Source organism: Saccoglossus kowalevskii, chromosome 14 (genome assembly GCF_978046115.1).
Source record: "Saccoglossus kowalevskii chromosome 14, keSacKowa6.1, whole genome shotgun sequence".
Taxonomy (NCBI): domain Eukaryota; kingdom Metazoa; phylum Hemichordata; class Enteropneusta; family Harrimaniidae; genus Saccoglossus; species Saccoglossus kowalevskii.
This window is the reverse complement of record NC_140654.1, coordinates 22,093,472-22,108,647: the sequence shown is the minus strand read 5'-3', so window position 1 is coordinate 22,108,647 and position 15,176 is coordinate 22,093,472. Positions and strand designations below refer to the sequence as shown.

Genomic DNA, 15,176 nt, shown 5'->3' with positions numbered 1-15,176 from the left:
TGTGATTATATATAATTATTGGTTGAATGGTTGTCCATTATTGTACATCAATAAGATTAACCCGGTAAATTACAGAATACAAAACAAACCTACCATACAACTTCATCAACACAATACTGCAAGTGGTTCTGAGAATACACCAATTACACCACAGCAACAAAAATATTCATTAAATATAGAGACTTGTAGTCCAATCAAAATACCTTTAAGTTTATACCAAAAGACCATGCACTCAGAATCATGGCTTTTAAGAAGAGAAAAAACAAGCAGCCTGTTGGCTGAGATGGCTTCGCTGTTAGCAATGCACATTTCAATTAAAGAACTAGAGATATCATTGGAAAATGAATAATATGTATAGCATCAAAGCAATTGGACTTGTGGTTTTTAACAAGAAGTCCAAAATATCACTTTTTACCAAATATTACAAAGTATGACCAAAAGATATCATCATGAAATGAACAAATCTAAGAGAGGTCCACCCAAGGTACATATACACCAAGTATCAAAGCATTCAGGCTTCCATTTTTTAAGAAGATGTTGAAAAAGAAAAAAGTTGACATGGACGACAGACACCGGACGACGACGGACAACCACTCATATGATAAGCTCTGCTCGACAAAGTCGACAGCCGAGCTAAAAAACAATTGCTGACATACACGAGTTAATCTATGAAGTGAGCAGCAGTTCTTACCTAGGGACATTTCACCTTTATATTATGTGGCTTCTTTGCCAAACATTGTCTTCCAATGAGTTTTTATTTTTTCTTTATTTCAGCCCATGTATCTAGAAGAAATCATAGAGATACAATGTTATTGCATGCTCATCAAAAAAGTGAATTGGTAGAACTATTTTTTTTAATATTAACTTATATGAAATTACTGGGGTATATATTTTTGTCTTTTTTTACAACTGGTTCTAAGATTTTGATGAATAATATATAAATTTGGGCAGACATTATGAATAGTTTTGAGTTTTGAGATATCAACAGAAACAACATTTATTGTTATTCAAAACATAACTTTTACAACCTTGACCATTAAGAATAACAAATGAATAGATGAATACAAACCAACAATCTTTTCATTTTATGGCAAAAGTGAGAATAAAAGTTCTGAAAGAAGGCAATAATATATCTAAATATTGCTCAAATTTTAGGTGGGAACAATTCTGACCAAAAAAAGGACAAAAACAATTACATGAAAAAATGAATTTATGACACAAACACAGATAGATACATGAAAAATAAGTTTATTACTTTGACAAAACAGAGGGGCACACAACGAAATCCATTGGCTTACAGAAATATACCAGGATGTCATGAGCCCCCTCCATGTGAACGCATGCAAGAAATAACAACTCAAAAATCTGTGTTAGTAATGAAACTTCAACCGCTGGGACTGTAGTGTAATGACAGATTGCAGCATGACTGCAATTTAACGTTTAGGCAGTGATTGCTGTGGCTATACTGTGGAGCAGCAGCGTTGGCTGCAAGAAGTTAGTAGTTATGATAGATGCAGCTTGGCTGCGAACTACCGAGGTTAGCTGTTTAAAGCAGCATGGCTGCAAATGGATGGTTAATGATTATTAATAAAATACATTAATCTCTATCTAGATAAAAGTACAACTATAGATAACAGTATAACTAAGTAAAAATATTATCTTGGGGAGGGATATGAGCCCCATGAAACTATGGCGAAGACCCAGGAGGTGTGTTGGTGGTGGTGGGATCAAAGAAGAAAATACTTATTTAGGTAACAACAACGGAGAAATTGACTTTAAAATGACGCCAGGAAGAAAACAACAAAGAAATGCGAAGTCACATGAACAAAAAGTCACATGGGAAACTAGCGAAATTTGTGTTATAAACACTGTTTAACATAATATATTAAACCATGTATTTTAATAATCTCAATGTCTCTAATAGAATAATATAACATAAATTGTATAAAATTCCTAAATAATAGTGCACATACTGTATTAATCTCAGTGTACCCAAATAATAATGCAGTAATATACATAAGCACAATACAACACATGACAAATCTGTACATTTGTACCACTTTTCACAAACTGCTTATGCACTGCATTACTTTTAATTATTTTTACAATATACTTAAACAAATTTACAATAAAAACGCGAGTCTTTGCTCTAATTAGTAAACAGGAAAATTAATGTGTCATGACATTAATATTATTAAGCTATGGTTGTTGTAAATATGTGTTTTTTATGTATTATTATCTATGATTTTTTGCCATTTTTGTGCAAAAATAGTGGCAAAATATGTAATGGAGGATTCTTGGGTAATTGAAAAAAAAACAGTAACAAGTGAATTGTGTAAAATATCTCTGGCCAGAAACTAAAAAAATACCGACAATCGTAAACAGGTATGAGACTGTCTTGTGTGTTACCTCAATCAATATGGAGCTACCAAGAATGCTTTATTTCAGATTTTGTGGGATAGGGTTATGATTAGAACACCCCATGACACAAAGGCAACAGTCTGTGAATAAGATAGATAAGATTTTTGACATTGAGTTTTCTTGTGCTGACATAGATCCTGCATTGACTTTTTTAAACATTAGTAGTTTCACCAAAAGTTTCTTTTTATTAAAATGATTTTTTTTTTCAATCAGACATTAGTTGTGGAGTGATCGGTAAGGTACTGTATGTGACTGACTGCTATATACAAGTTAATTTTTGATGTTTTACTAATCTGAATAAACCAGCCATGATGAGAAGCATGTTGAACATTTTGAAATTGATTTTTGATTTCATTTATAATTTATTTTTGACATTGAAATAATTATTTCAAACATTGTATTTGACATTGGTAGTGGCGTGATCATTGATATATGACTCTATACAAATATAGGACAAATAAACAAAAAAGAAGACAGATGTATGTACGACTGAACTGCAAGACAGACAGACAGACAGACAGACAGACACACTGACACAGACATACAGTATATAGGGCTATAATATAAATGGCCTGTGAATTTACATGGCTCTATTTGAATAACCAGACAAACAGACAGATCGAAAGACTGGTGTATGTAAGCTGGTAGTTTGCACTACCAAGTGTAAGATAATGACCAACAACAAGTGTTCAAAATTTGGCTATAAAATTAAAGTTTTAAAATTATGATTCTGTACTTAAATGCAAACAAACAAAGGACAGACAGACTGATGCATGTAGGCACAAATGTTGGACCATGATTCACAGCAAGATTCAAAATAATTGGTCTGAAAATTGAAAGGACAGAAAGACAAGACTAACTGTATCCCCAGCTGACACTGTTTCATTGGACAATAAATCTAAAAACATATCAATAATTACCTTCAGTACTTGTGGTACTTTTGTGGTCTGCATCTGAAACAAAACAACATATCTATTAACGCCTTTTACTACAGGTTATGCCTGAGCTAAGCAAAACAACCACTAGACATATTCAACAAAGACGCTTACAGTGAGTGTAATAAATATGATGATTGCTTTCCCAATAAGCACTGCGTGATGTTTACAATTGTACAACAATGTTTACATTTGGTCATTTAGTATATTTTTCAGCGTGAACGTGATCCAGACATCACAGGCATCTCCATTTTCAAGTACTGTTAAATTTAGTTTGTTATATAATAAATTTATTATTATAATTTATTTTAGCTTTTTTTTCGATAGACAATACTACCAACCATCACTGTGTTGCAGACTTGCAGCCAGTGTAGCTATTATTTGGAAATCTCCTTATCACTGCTTGCATCTATATTGTATGTTCTAAAATAGAATGCAATGAACTTGAGCCAGAACGCTACTTGTCACTGAAGATTCATACTTATACAAATGATATGTGATTACTTCTTTCATTTTCACATTAGTGTTTGCTTGCAAATGTGCATTATATATGCATATAGTAACATGGAAATTTACCCTCTAGCATGATGAAACAAGACTACATGTCATGGAGTGACCAATCATTGTTCTTAGGGTCTGAATTGAAGGACTCTCTTAAAATACATTTACAGAGTTGATATCTCTCCATTTAAATAACGTGAAAATGTGCATGCTTATATCTACATGTAAGATAATCAATACTTGAATGTACAAAATGGAAATGCAATATAGGTAACTAATACTGATATGAATTCTTTTTTCACTCACTATCATTGCTTGCTTGGCTACTATTCACTGTATGTCCTGAAATTATGGTTAGGAAAAACAACAATTAGTTTGCACATTTAAATTATCAATAAATTCTGACCTGCAAATACAGTAGCAAAATGACAAAATGTGTAGAGAGAACTACCAAAAAGATTGCCTATACAATTTATAGAATGGTAAAATACACACAAAATATTACAAAAATTTGATTTGTCCACAAATGTTTTCTAAAAACATCCTAACCCTCAGATTGGCACATTTCAAATTATGAGTCTAGCAAATATATTGCAGGAGAACAGTGATTAGCAAGACTGGAAATATAAACTTTGTTAAAAATCAAACTCACCAGTTTTTGTTTGAAGGTGTGTGTTTTTTAATGCTATGACCACACATCACACACTCCATTTTCAGCACTGCACCTGCACTTGCCATTGATGCACTTAAGAAATATGTGCATGCACATAACTGGCAAGAACCAGCACGCTAGCATGAAAAATGTGTTAAAAAACATTTGTTATTATTAAAGAACAACTAATATGACGTAGCATACCCAAGATTGGTTGTTGTTTATTGGGGACGGCTGCATGTGCATATTGTCTAGTTGACATGTGTAGTCTTGCTCTCTCTTCAATAAAAACAGATACAATGAGTTAAGTATCAACAAAGTGCAGTATACTCTATAAATATGGAGAGTTTCTAGAAACCATACCTATGCATTGTAGCACAGCAATAAATAAAAGTCAGGAAGCAGGATCTTACTTGACATTTTAATGCCGTCCTGTCAGTAATATTAACTTTTACTTTGTTTCTGTTTCTAGAAATTGAGCAAGGGTGAATAAATAAATAAATAAATAAATAAATAAATAAATAAATAAATAAATAAATAAATAAATAAAATAAATAAATAAATAAAATAAAAATAAATAAAAAAGGTATGTCATGTTGGCAGTGAGTCATATGTGATTGTGTTAATGAAATGCATATTATAAACACATATTGTCTCTAGCCATACAAGAACATGCCTTACAATTATTAGACTGCATTTGCTTTTTATACTGCTTACATAAGCATTTAGAACATTTTCCCCTAGGGATATTTTCATGGTCACAGTCCATTCTGTAATATAAGCATTCAAAGAGTAGAGCTAACTTATAATAACACTGAACAATATTAATCATTTATGGAAAGTCTTTCCCTTGCACCCGACCCCACACTCTATCTCAAAATCTGACCTGCAACTTCCTTAATTCTATTTATTTGGGGGTGGTGGAAGGTAGGGGTAGGGTTAGAGCATGAAGGTAAAAAACGAATTCCTTTTTTTTACCTCCAGGCTCCATTGTCAGAGTTAAATACAGGCAACAATTATTCACCTGTCTATAAAAGTAAAATAATAAAACATTTCTTATTTTCCCATTTTCTCCCGGGAAATGATAGAATTATAGGTTACAGCAGTTCATTCAATTTTCAAATTCGACTCGATGAGTGGGTGACTTTATCATGTACAGTTTTGCCACTCATTGCTAGACTTTAATTCCCATGTTCTTTCCACAACAATCTGAATGTCAGATTAAAGTAACCAAATATACCTCAGTGGCTTCACATATGCCTAATTGCCAGAAATTACTTCAGGCGGACCAATCTGTGCATGACGACGATGATTACAACGAACAACAATCCTTGCTTTTCGGCGATTATCTTTGGAAGTACTTGTATGATAGGCAAACGACCGTCTCAATTCAGACCTCATTACATGTAAATAAGTCACGATACTCACCTTTCTCACACAGGAAAAACTTAAATGAGCGAGACTCTTCACCCTGCTTCAACAAGTGTACGTAAGAAGCGCCGTTCAAAAGTCAATTTGCCATTGATTGGCTGAGCAGTTTTGGTCAAGGGTTAGAGATCAAGGAGCAAAGGGCGAAAAAGTAAAAACCATTTTCAAAACAAAAATTAAAAAGCAAAGTCATTTTCAAAATGAAAATGTAATTTTAAATTCATTTTCAAAAATAGAAGTGTTATTTCATGTGCAAATTCATTTTTATTTTCAAAAATAAAAGTAAATTTTCAAATGCAAATTCATTTTCAAAAATAAAAGTAAATTTTCAAATGCAAATTAATTTTCGAAAATAAAAGTATATTTTTAAATGGAAATTCATTTTCAACAATAAAAGTAAATTTTCAAATGCAAATTCATTTTCAAAATAAAAGTAAATTTTCAAATGCAAATTCATTTTCAAAAATAAAAGTAAATTTTCAAACGCAAATTCATTTTCAAAAATAAAAGTAAGTTTTCAAATATGAATCCATTTTTGAAAATAGAATAAAATTTTCGAATTAAAATCACTTTTCAAAAATAAAAGTAAATTTTCAAATGAAAAGTCGTTTTCAAAAGTAAGATGAGGATTTCAATTTGCAATTTTCACTCTTGTTTTTAAATTTTGTGTTGATTTTAATCAACAAAGCCATTTTAAAATGAAAATCAAATATTAATTATAAATGCTAGAAATACGGAAAAAATTAAACACACAAAAAAGTCACACTTTTCACAAAGCACGGTCGTGACCCTCCTCGGTTGCCGTATATGAAGCAAACTTGTAAATAAATTGTTGTTGATTCTAATGAGGAATACCTCATAAGTTGCAAGCAAAGTACATGAGAAATTCAAGAATGAGAAGATTCGAAATGCGTGTTGACTAAAAAAAGCAACATGCTTACATGTACGTATTGCAGGTGTCTATCATTTAAATTCTTTCTGGCCACGGCTCCTCTAAGAAACATGGTCCAAAACATGTAGTTTTGAAATGCATGCAGATTCTGGTATAGATTTAACATGGAAAGCGGAAAATGTTGCCAATCTGACACATTTTGCAGAAAAAAAACTCCTTATACATTTCAAGGATACTCAGTATCTCCACAAGATCGGGCTACCGGAAACAAGTAGCTAAAAAGAGCTCCATGCTGGAAACTAAACTGTTTTGGGGGGCCTTAATAGGATCGATCGAAAAACGAATGGTGATTCGATTTTACAAAATGCATTTACAAAACATTCAATTGCAGTCATGTCAATATAACTCGTCGTCGTGATGGTTTTAACGAGCTTTGATAATCCCGATCGCTCCAATGCCAAAAAAAAAACATGCGATTTCAACGTCTGCTCAAAAAAATCTTACACGCTGAATGTAAAACTGTATTTCATATCACCGATCAGCAACATCGATTTATAAGATCGATCGAAAACGAAACGAATGGTGATTCGATTTTACTAAATCCCTCGATTGCAGTCTGAGTGAGTCTTGTCATGGAGCTAAATAAAGAACTGTCAACTCGTTGTGATGGTGATGTTCTGCGTTCGACAACAACAACAACGCTTTTGGCAGGACTCCAGAAGACATACCTACACTTTATGCAAATTTTTTTAATTATGCTAATTTATTCATGACGTAGCAGTTTCTGTGCTCATGAATATTCATTAATTTGTGGGTCAATACATTTTAAAAGGGGCGATATATTATTTTGGGGGGAAGAGTTAGAAAGGGGGATCAGTAATCATTAGGGGGTCAATACAAAAGAAGGGACCCATTTGGAGAGCAGCCATGCTCCTCGTGTCTGTTGTTGCACGTGACCTACAGCTGTCAACTGTGTTCGTTCTTCGTCGACTTCGACTGGCTTCCATGTGAGGTAGTATTCTTGTGTTCTGTTTTTCTGACTTGAGTTTTTGAATCCGCTGTTTATGTTTTTAACGTCTTTCATAGGAGTGTCCAATCCGTGATTCGAACTTGCGATCTCTGAGTTCCCAGCGCACTGTCTTGTCCACTGTACCACGAGTGTCTTCACTGGTTGTATTTGCAATTGATAAGAGTATATAGTGTGTATAGATATAGAAATACAACATATTTGTGAGGTTTATTATTTTTTTGCGACGTTCTTTGCTTACTTGTTTACGGTTTGAGAGATTTCAGTTTATTTGATTTACGTTTTTACGGTAGCTCTGAGCGGGACTCGAACCCACTGTCTTTTCAAGCTAATTTTGTTTTATTTTGATGGCACGCTTGTGTACCACGCCACGACGTTGGTCGTTAAGTGGTGTTCATTTTTCTACCTACTCCAGTGTTCCGATGAGTTGAACGGAAAAGCCAAAACGATTGCTCGTTTCTGATTGCTTCGGTTCTGGTGAGTGTGTATCTCGTGTGATTCGAACCCATGTCGTTTGTAATGGGCGGTTTTTTATTTCCCATGTTGGCTACGCCGTAATATGCAACCACTTCCCCGTTTTATTGTGATTTTGAGAGTGTTTAATGATGTCTTCCTCGCCCGTCACGCCATGACCCAGTTTCAACCACACGGCCATTTTGCAACAAGTGCGTGACCCTCGGCGTCACCCGACTGACTATATGATCGTTCTGTTCAACTGTTAAGCTAGGATTTATTACCGTTATTATCATTATATTGTCACATGATTTATTTTACCTTATGTGTAATGTCTTAAGTATCTTTATTGTAATTTGTATATACCAATTCGTATATACCGAGGAAACGACCCCGATTGAAGGTCATGTATTTTGTGACGTCACCAATTCGTGTGTAGGTACGGCTTCTAGATCCGTGCCACGCTTTTCAATGAGAAAATGTGAGCTTACCTTAATATCCGCAAGAAGATCCACATGTGCGACCGCAACGATCCACCATTTTAAATTTCGTGATAACGAGTGCATTGTGGGAGAAATATTAACTGCGCATGTGCACAAGTAGAGCGCTGCTGATTACGCTAAACATTCTGGGTAATTCCATTAGAACACGTGTGGGGAAGGTTTTAAATCAATGTATCAAGAAAGAAAGAATGCACCCATTTACTGCCTAAATGAACTTTATTCTCTTAAAAACATACAGATATATCACAAATAGCTAACCTAGAATCAGTGAATGGCATCCTTATTCATGGATTTTGTAATTTTTGGACGACAGACGCCTCGCCATGGCATAGGCTCATCGGGCCTTAAGGCCGGATGAGCCAATAACTAAGGCCAGACTTTTTTATTGCTTGTTTCTCGAGTTTTTATAAGACAATTTTTTGGGGGGAGGGCGGAAACAAATAAAAGTAATTCTTTTTTTCCATTATATTTGTGTGATTCTCAAAGAATTGTAAGTGAGATCATTGATCGGAGAGAAGAAATGAAATAAAATTGTATTCCATATATAACTTTGTTTCTCATCTGCGCGAGACTTCGGTACTTTGATCATGATACTCCCACGAAAATGCGACTTGGATTTGGTATGCGGCGGGCGGTGAAAAAATGAAGATAAAATAATATTTTTAGCATTTTTTTTGCCCTTACAAGTCGGCGGGCGCGAGAAATTACGCTGAAATAAAATTGTATTTTTATTTCATTTTCGGCTCCTGTTCATTCGGAGGGTTCGCGAAACATGGGATAATAAAAGTCTGGCCTAACTTTCACAGCCAAAAGATCCATTTGGGGAACGTTAGTACAACTGCTATCAAAATTCGATCAAATTCGACATTTTTGAGGCGAAAAATCTCTTACATAAGAACACCTAATTAAACGAAGAATATAGAACATATTTTCGGAGCATTTGAAACCGAAATTGTAATACAACTCTAAGGCTAAGAGTTGGATGACGATTTGCGTTTCAAATACCCAAGGGAATGTGTAGGTTCTTCGTGTACGTAGTTAGGTGTTCGTATGCAAAGGATTTTTCCCTATATTTATTATAATATTCAATACTTTCACAATGTTTCAAAGTTGTGCATCTCAAATGACATACCAATATTAGTTGCCAAACGCCTTGTTTGAAAGGCTCATTTTAAATTAAAATGTAAATATGCCTCAACACACGAGTGTGTTTTTTAAGCTGTTTTGGATTTCCTCCTTTTTTGTAGCTTTATATATAGGAGCATGCATGGCTCCAAAATTGTAAGCTGTATTTCTAAACCCTTTATCGATGCGAGTAATCTTCAGCCACTTTCCGAAACATGGTCTTGCAATGCATGAACCAAGTTATCCGCATCCATTCAAAAAATCAAGACATGCATGCATAAACTATTATGTAATTCTTACAGCCCTGTTTGATTGTAAACACTATGTGACTATACTACGACATGATTAGTCACTCTGCACGTCGCTGCTAGACTTTGGAAAGTCAATGAAAAAAACGAGTCACTAATACTGTTATTCGTGACTTGGTTCGCGGGTCTTTCTGCACACGCGTGTTCCCATGGTAATGTACTGACGTCACAAATGCAGCCACCCAGGGATGACACAGAATTCTGTGCGGACTACTACGTAAGTATATATTGTAATGGGAACCCCCCCCCCCCATCGTTATTTGGCCCACTGTAAATTGCAGATGTATGGTGTTGAGAAATAAAGCCACTGTGTGTTATCGGATTGCAAGTTTAGGTTTTTGTGTCAAAAGGTAAATGAAACAACACTGGAGGTATTAAAACATTTGTCAATTGATATGACCTGTCAAGTGGTGTCTTGTCGTCATGGACGATGACCTGCTCTACCCCTTGATGAATTGGTGTAGTCTCAGACCTTATATATGAATAATTGGAATTCATTGGCTACGTTCTCTATTAGTATGTGAACCGACCATTGTCATCGGATATTGGTATATGTGTATGCACAACTGGAGAAAGTGGATTATTGTCAACTCTGACTCTGGAGAGCTTGTGCACCTACCCGATACATGGTAGGAAGGATTACCTCTCTGTACCAATATTTTATAAATTCGTCTATGACCCGATTAGGATCTCGGATAAAGAGAGAGATAGCTGTGGTGTAGAAAATCTAGGAAATTGTGAGTCTACTTAGCACATTCCCAATTTATAAGAACTACCACCCACATAAGCCACGTTACCATGTCCACATTTTCATTAAATAAAGTTATTCAAAAAACTGTATTCTCTGCAAGGCAGTGAATTATTTATGTGCCGTCCTGCAAACAAATAGACTCAAACACGGGCCCAGTCAAAGGTTATATATTCCCACCAAAAAAAGCCCGCACCATGGTGTGAGCTTTCAAAAAACCCGCTCAGACTGTTATACTACCCTTACTATCCCTATCCCATCTTAACGCTTATGCTATGCTAGTACTTACTATCACATTGGTCTCGGCAGACCCACGAATATTTTCTTCCATTTTAGAGAAAAACGCCACAATGAGTAGCAGCGGCGAGATACATTTGACTGTTGAAGAAACTTGAAGCCATGTTCCAGACAAAAAAACAGTGAAAAAATCAACTTTCGACCCCCCCCCCCCCCTTCCCACAAAAATAACACAAAGGATGATAAATTGCTACAGAAAAAAAGAGTGTTTGGAGGACTTATTTTGAGTAGTGTGCCAGTGCTTGGCAGTCACTTTGTCAGAATTGGCTGAGAAAAGAAAATGACTAAAAGTTTGCCAAAGTGATACAGGAGCTCACTGAAATTACCAACTCGAGAATGAAACAAGATTTTCAGGAAAAGTTCGCCAAACACTATTTCCAAAATGTCGTACTGGATAAAGAAATAAGGGACGGTGTGTTCAGATCAAATCACATTGCATCAAGCAGAATAATCACTTTGGAAACCCAAATGCCGGGACACAAATTACCCTGTTATGAGCGAATGATGAAGAATTCTGATGGTATATATAACACATACATTTGAAAGGATGGAATTTATTGAGCAGCGGGTCTTGTTGGAAATCAAGTGTTCTCAAAAAAACACAGCAGAAAAGGATGAGAACAAGTGTGTAACCAGCTTGGATGCATTTTTATCATTATGGCGGGAAAGAACGCATGAAAAACCACGTCCCATACAGGATGGAGACCTAATATGATCACTGAAGGCGCCAGGTGGGGTAAGTAAAAAAAATGGTATAGAAAACATTCCCCGGAACTCTAACAATATCCCGGGAATAAAAACATCTGTTCAAATCATACATAACTAAGATGGTACAGGTGGACGGAGAGACTAATAAATCAAGCATTAAAATTACACGGATATACCATACCATGTTTTGACAAAGTCGCAAAACATGAATGCCAGGAATGCCAAAACTGTAGATAATAATTTGGTGGGTATGATAATACCCAAAGAATCAGGAAGTGGCAAAGGGAATAAGTATTGCACAAAATCCAATGAAATCTAAAAATGAATGTTTCTCCGTGCATCTAATAAATATGGACATGCCACTGTCAAGATAAAGAAAGGGGCTTATTATAAGCGTTAAAATTATTTAGAGATGGACATCAAATAATAGATATCTTTGATAATGGGAACATGGCTCGCTGTCTATTCCAGAGGGATGTACTGGAATTGAGTAGAATGCCCTAATAAATGAAATGGATGGGTAGAACTGGTCTAGTTCAATATGGAATAAATACAGCCCCTATTAAGCAACAACTCTAAAGGCAAAGGAAGCAGGCCAATATAAAAATCCAAAGATGTTTGATATTACATTTATAGACAAATTGGAAAGTCTGTGGTTGTAGCCAATAGTACTGGTCAATATTATAGATTGTATAAAATTGCATGAAGTAAGTATGTGTACCCGATACCGGGGACTGTTTAGCTCTAGGCAAATGGTTCTATACATTGAACTTGGCCAGTGAACAATGATGCCACCTAAAAAGCTGTTTTTTTTTGACAGATAGTGACTCCTACACATGGTCACACTCTTTGGATTTTGTAATGCGTCTTCTTCATTTGTAAAGTTAATGAAAAGTATTAAAGTTGGGCTAGAGTGAGAAATTATGTTGGATAACATAATAATATATGGCAAAATAGTGAATGAAAACCTCCAATAACTGGAACAGGTTTTGCAAGGACCTACGAAAAAAAACAATATTAAATATAAAACCGAATATGTGTCATTTGTTTAAATTCACACACCCATAGTTGAAGGTGTTCCATATAGAAAATATGAAACAAAGGATGAAAATGCAATTCGTTGGGTAGTGATACAACCAAAGGAATACACAAAAGTGTTACTTCAAATATACACCTGGTATGGAGTGCCTGCAGAAGAAGAAGGTGGGTACGCCAATCGAACATATTGTGACGTTAAATGCGGGGGGGCCTTTATGGGGCTACACCGTATTCAGGATCGGGGAGCTTGTCTTTAATACCGGTCTAATAGTCTTTGCCTTTGGTAGCGTGCTTATCTTATAAGTCTCCTCCCTCTCAGCATGTTCGCTGTCACAGGGTGGTGAATGAGGCTGTGCAGAGAAAGAAATATACCAGTAACGATTATAACAAATCAACACAACACAATATATACGGTTTCCTGTACTTTAATAAACAAATAACAGGGATGCTGGTCACTGGAACCAGCAAGGGGAGGGGGATACACTGTAAAATAAATAAATTAGAGACTTGATCGATGCTGCAGGGAACACTCCACTCTCCATTGGACAGCAATGTGCAATGTTGCGTTCCTTCGTATTTGGCACACTGTCGAAGCAGCTGCACTACAATTTAAACTCATGCTCTGTGTCCAGGGAGTATCGGCAACTGCACTGCTATCTGCTGCTACTGGTAGCACTGGTACAACGGGAGTAGTTCAGGCAGTGAGCTTCAGTGGTTCCTGTTGATCAGCAGGGATTACTGCACAGCATGTCTGCATATGTACCCCTGTATAGGGTACAGCTCACTGGAGTCATGAATCAGCATCACAAGATGTTACAGGATCAAGTCAGGTCACCTTCCTGACTAAAGATTTTCCCTTATGTCTCAACTTAAATACCCTAGCTAATTTATGGCCATGCAAATAATAAAATGTATATAACGAAATGATTGGTTATCTCGAAATAGCCGACAAATCAGTGTACAGAAGATGCCAATTTTGGTAGTGGAATAAACCACTCTTAATCCAAGCTCTACCAATTTAAAGTAGGAGACTCGGGTCAATGATGTCATATCTATTTTCATTGCCAACAACACTGGGTTCAGCACATTCCAAGGTATTTCACAATCACCATGTCACTGTCTGAGCCATACCATTATGCCACAGGGAGAGACAGGATGTATGTATCTCACATTCTGCTGACAACACAATCCAGTGACTGTATCAGCAGTCTTAAAAATAAACATGTGCAATGGGTTGTTGCAAAGTATCCAAACATGTGCGCTTTTCATTCACACAGCCAGGGCTCTGTACTTTTAACTTACAATTTATGTCACAATATATAATTTAATATGATAGTACCCTTTCTGAGACCGCCAGCAGAAACAAAGTATGTTTAGTAATGGGAAATTATTTTACGAAATCCACTGTCAAATCAGGAATTAGAAACCATAGCATAGATATTCGAATTTACTTCAGATCTAGGTATGACTATGTGCATTGAATGCAGGAGAATAGAATGATCAACTACAATATTCAATAGCAACCGATTTTTGGATTGAATCAGAAGTGCCAAACAACAGTCAAGTAAGTAAAATAAAAGTAAATTTTCAAAATTAATGAAAATTCATTTTCAAAAGTAAGCTGAGGATTTCAATTTGCGATTTTCACCCTTGTTTTTAAATTTTGTATTGATTTTTTTCAACAAAACCATTTGAAAATGCAAATCAAATATTAATTATAAATGCTAGAAATACTGAAAAAATGAAACACACAAAAAAATGAGACTTTTTAAAAGCACGGTCGTGACCCTCCTCGGTTGCCGTATTCATACCTTTGCTTCATGCCTTTAATTGAAAAAAAAAAAGATTCCGTGATTTTGAAAACCCGGAGCTGCAGAAGAAAGCTCCCTGAAAAAACAACTCAGCATGGCAGCATGTGTACTTCCTGTGACTTTTGTCCTCAGTATCCATCATGCAGTGTGACAAAATAATTATTTTATTAGCAGTCAGTAGATTCTACTTTTTGAAAACAGTAATTTTGAAACATGGTAATACATTGTAATTTTTTCATTAAAATTTTTTTAGTTTGTCAACTATTACAGTATTTTAATGCATATTTAAAACTTAACTGACTGAAAATACTCGACCTAAATTTTCGAAT

The 15,176-nt window shown here is 35.3% G+C and overlaps 1 long non-coding RNA gene across 1 annotated transcript; it reads right to left on the bottom strand.

The window, feature by feature from the left end:
* Window positions 1-738: 738 nt before the first annotated feature.
* LOC144354894 (uncharacterized) lies at window positions 739-8,875 on the bottom strand. The gene is made up of 5 exons (XR_014931458.1): window positions 8,801-8,875; window positions 4,510-4,646; window positions 4,164-4,199; window positions 3,342-3,374; window positions 739-783 (listed from the first exon to the last, which is right to left on the bottom strand). It is a non-coding gene; the product is annotated as an uncharacterized LOC144354894 (long non-coding RNA).
* Between the last annotated feature and the right edge of the window lie 6,301 nt (window positions 8,876-15,176).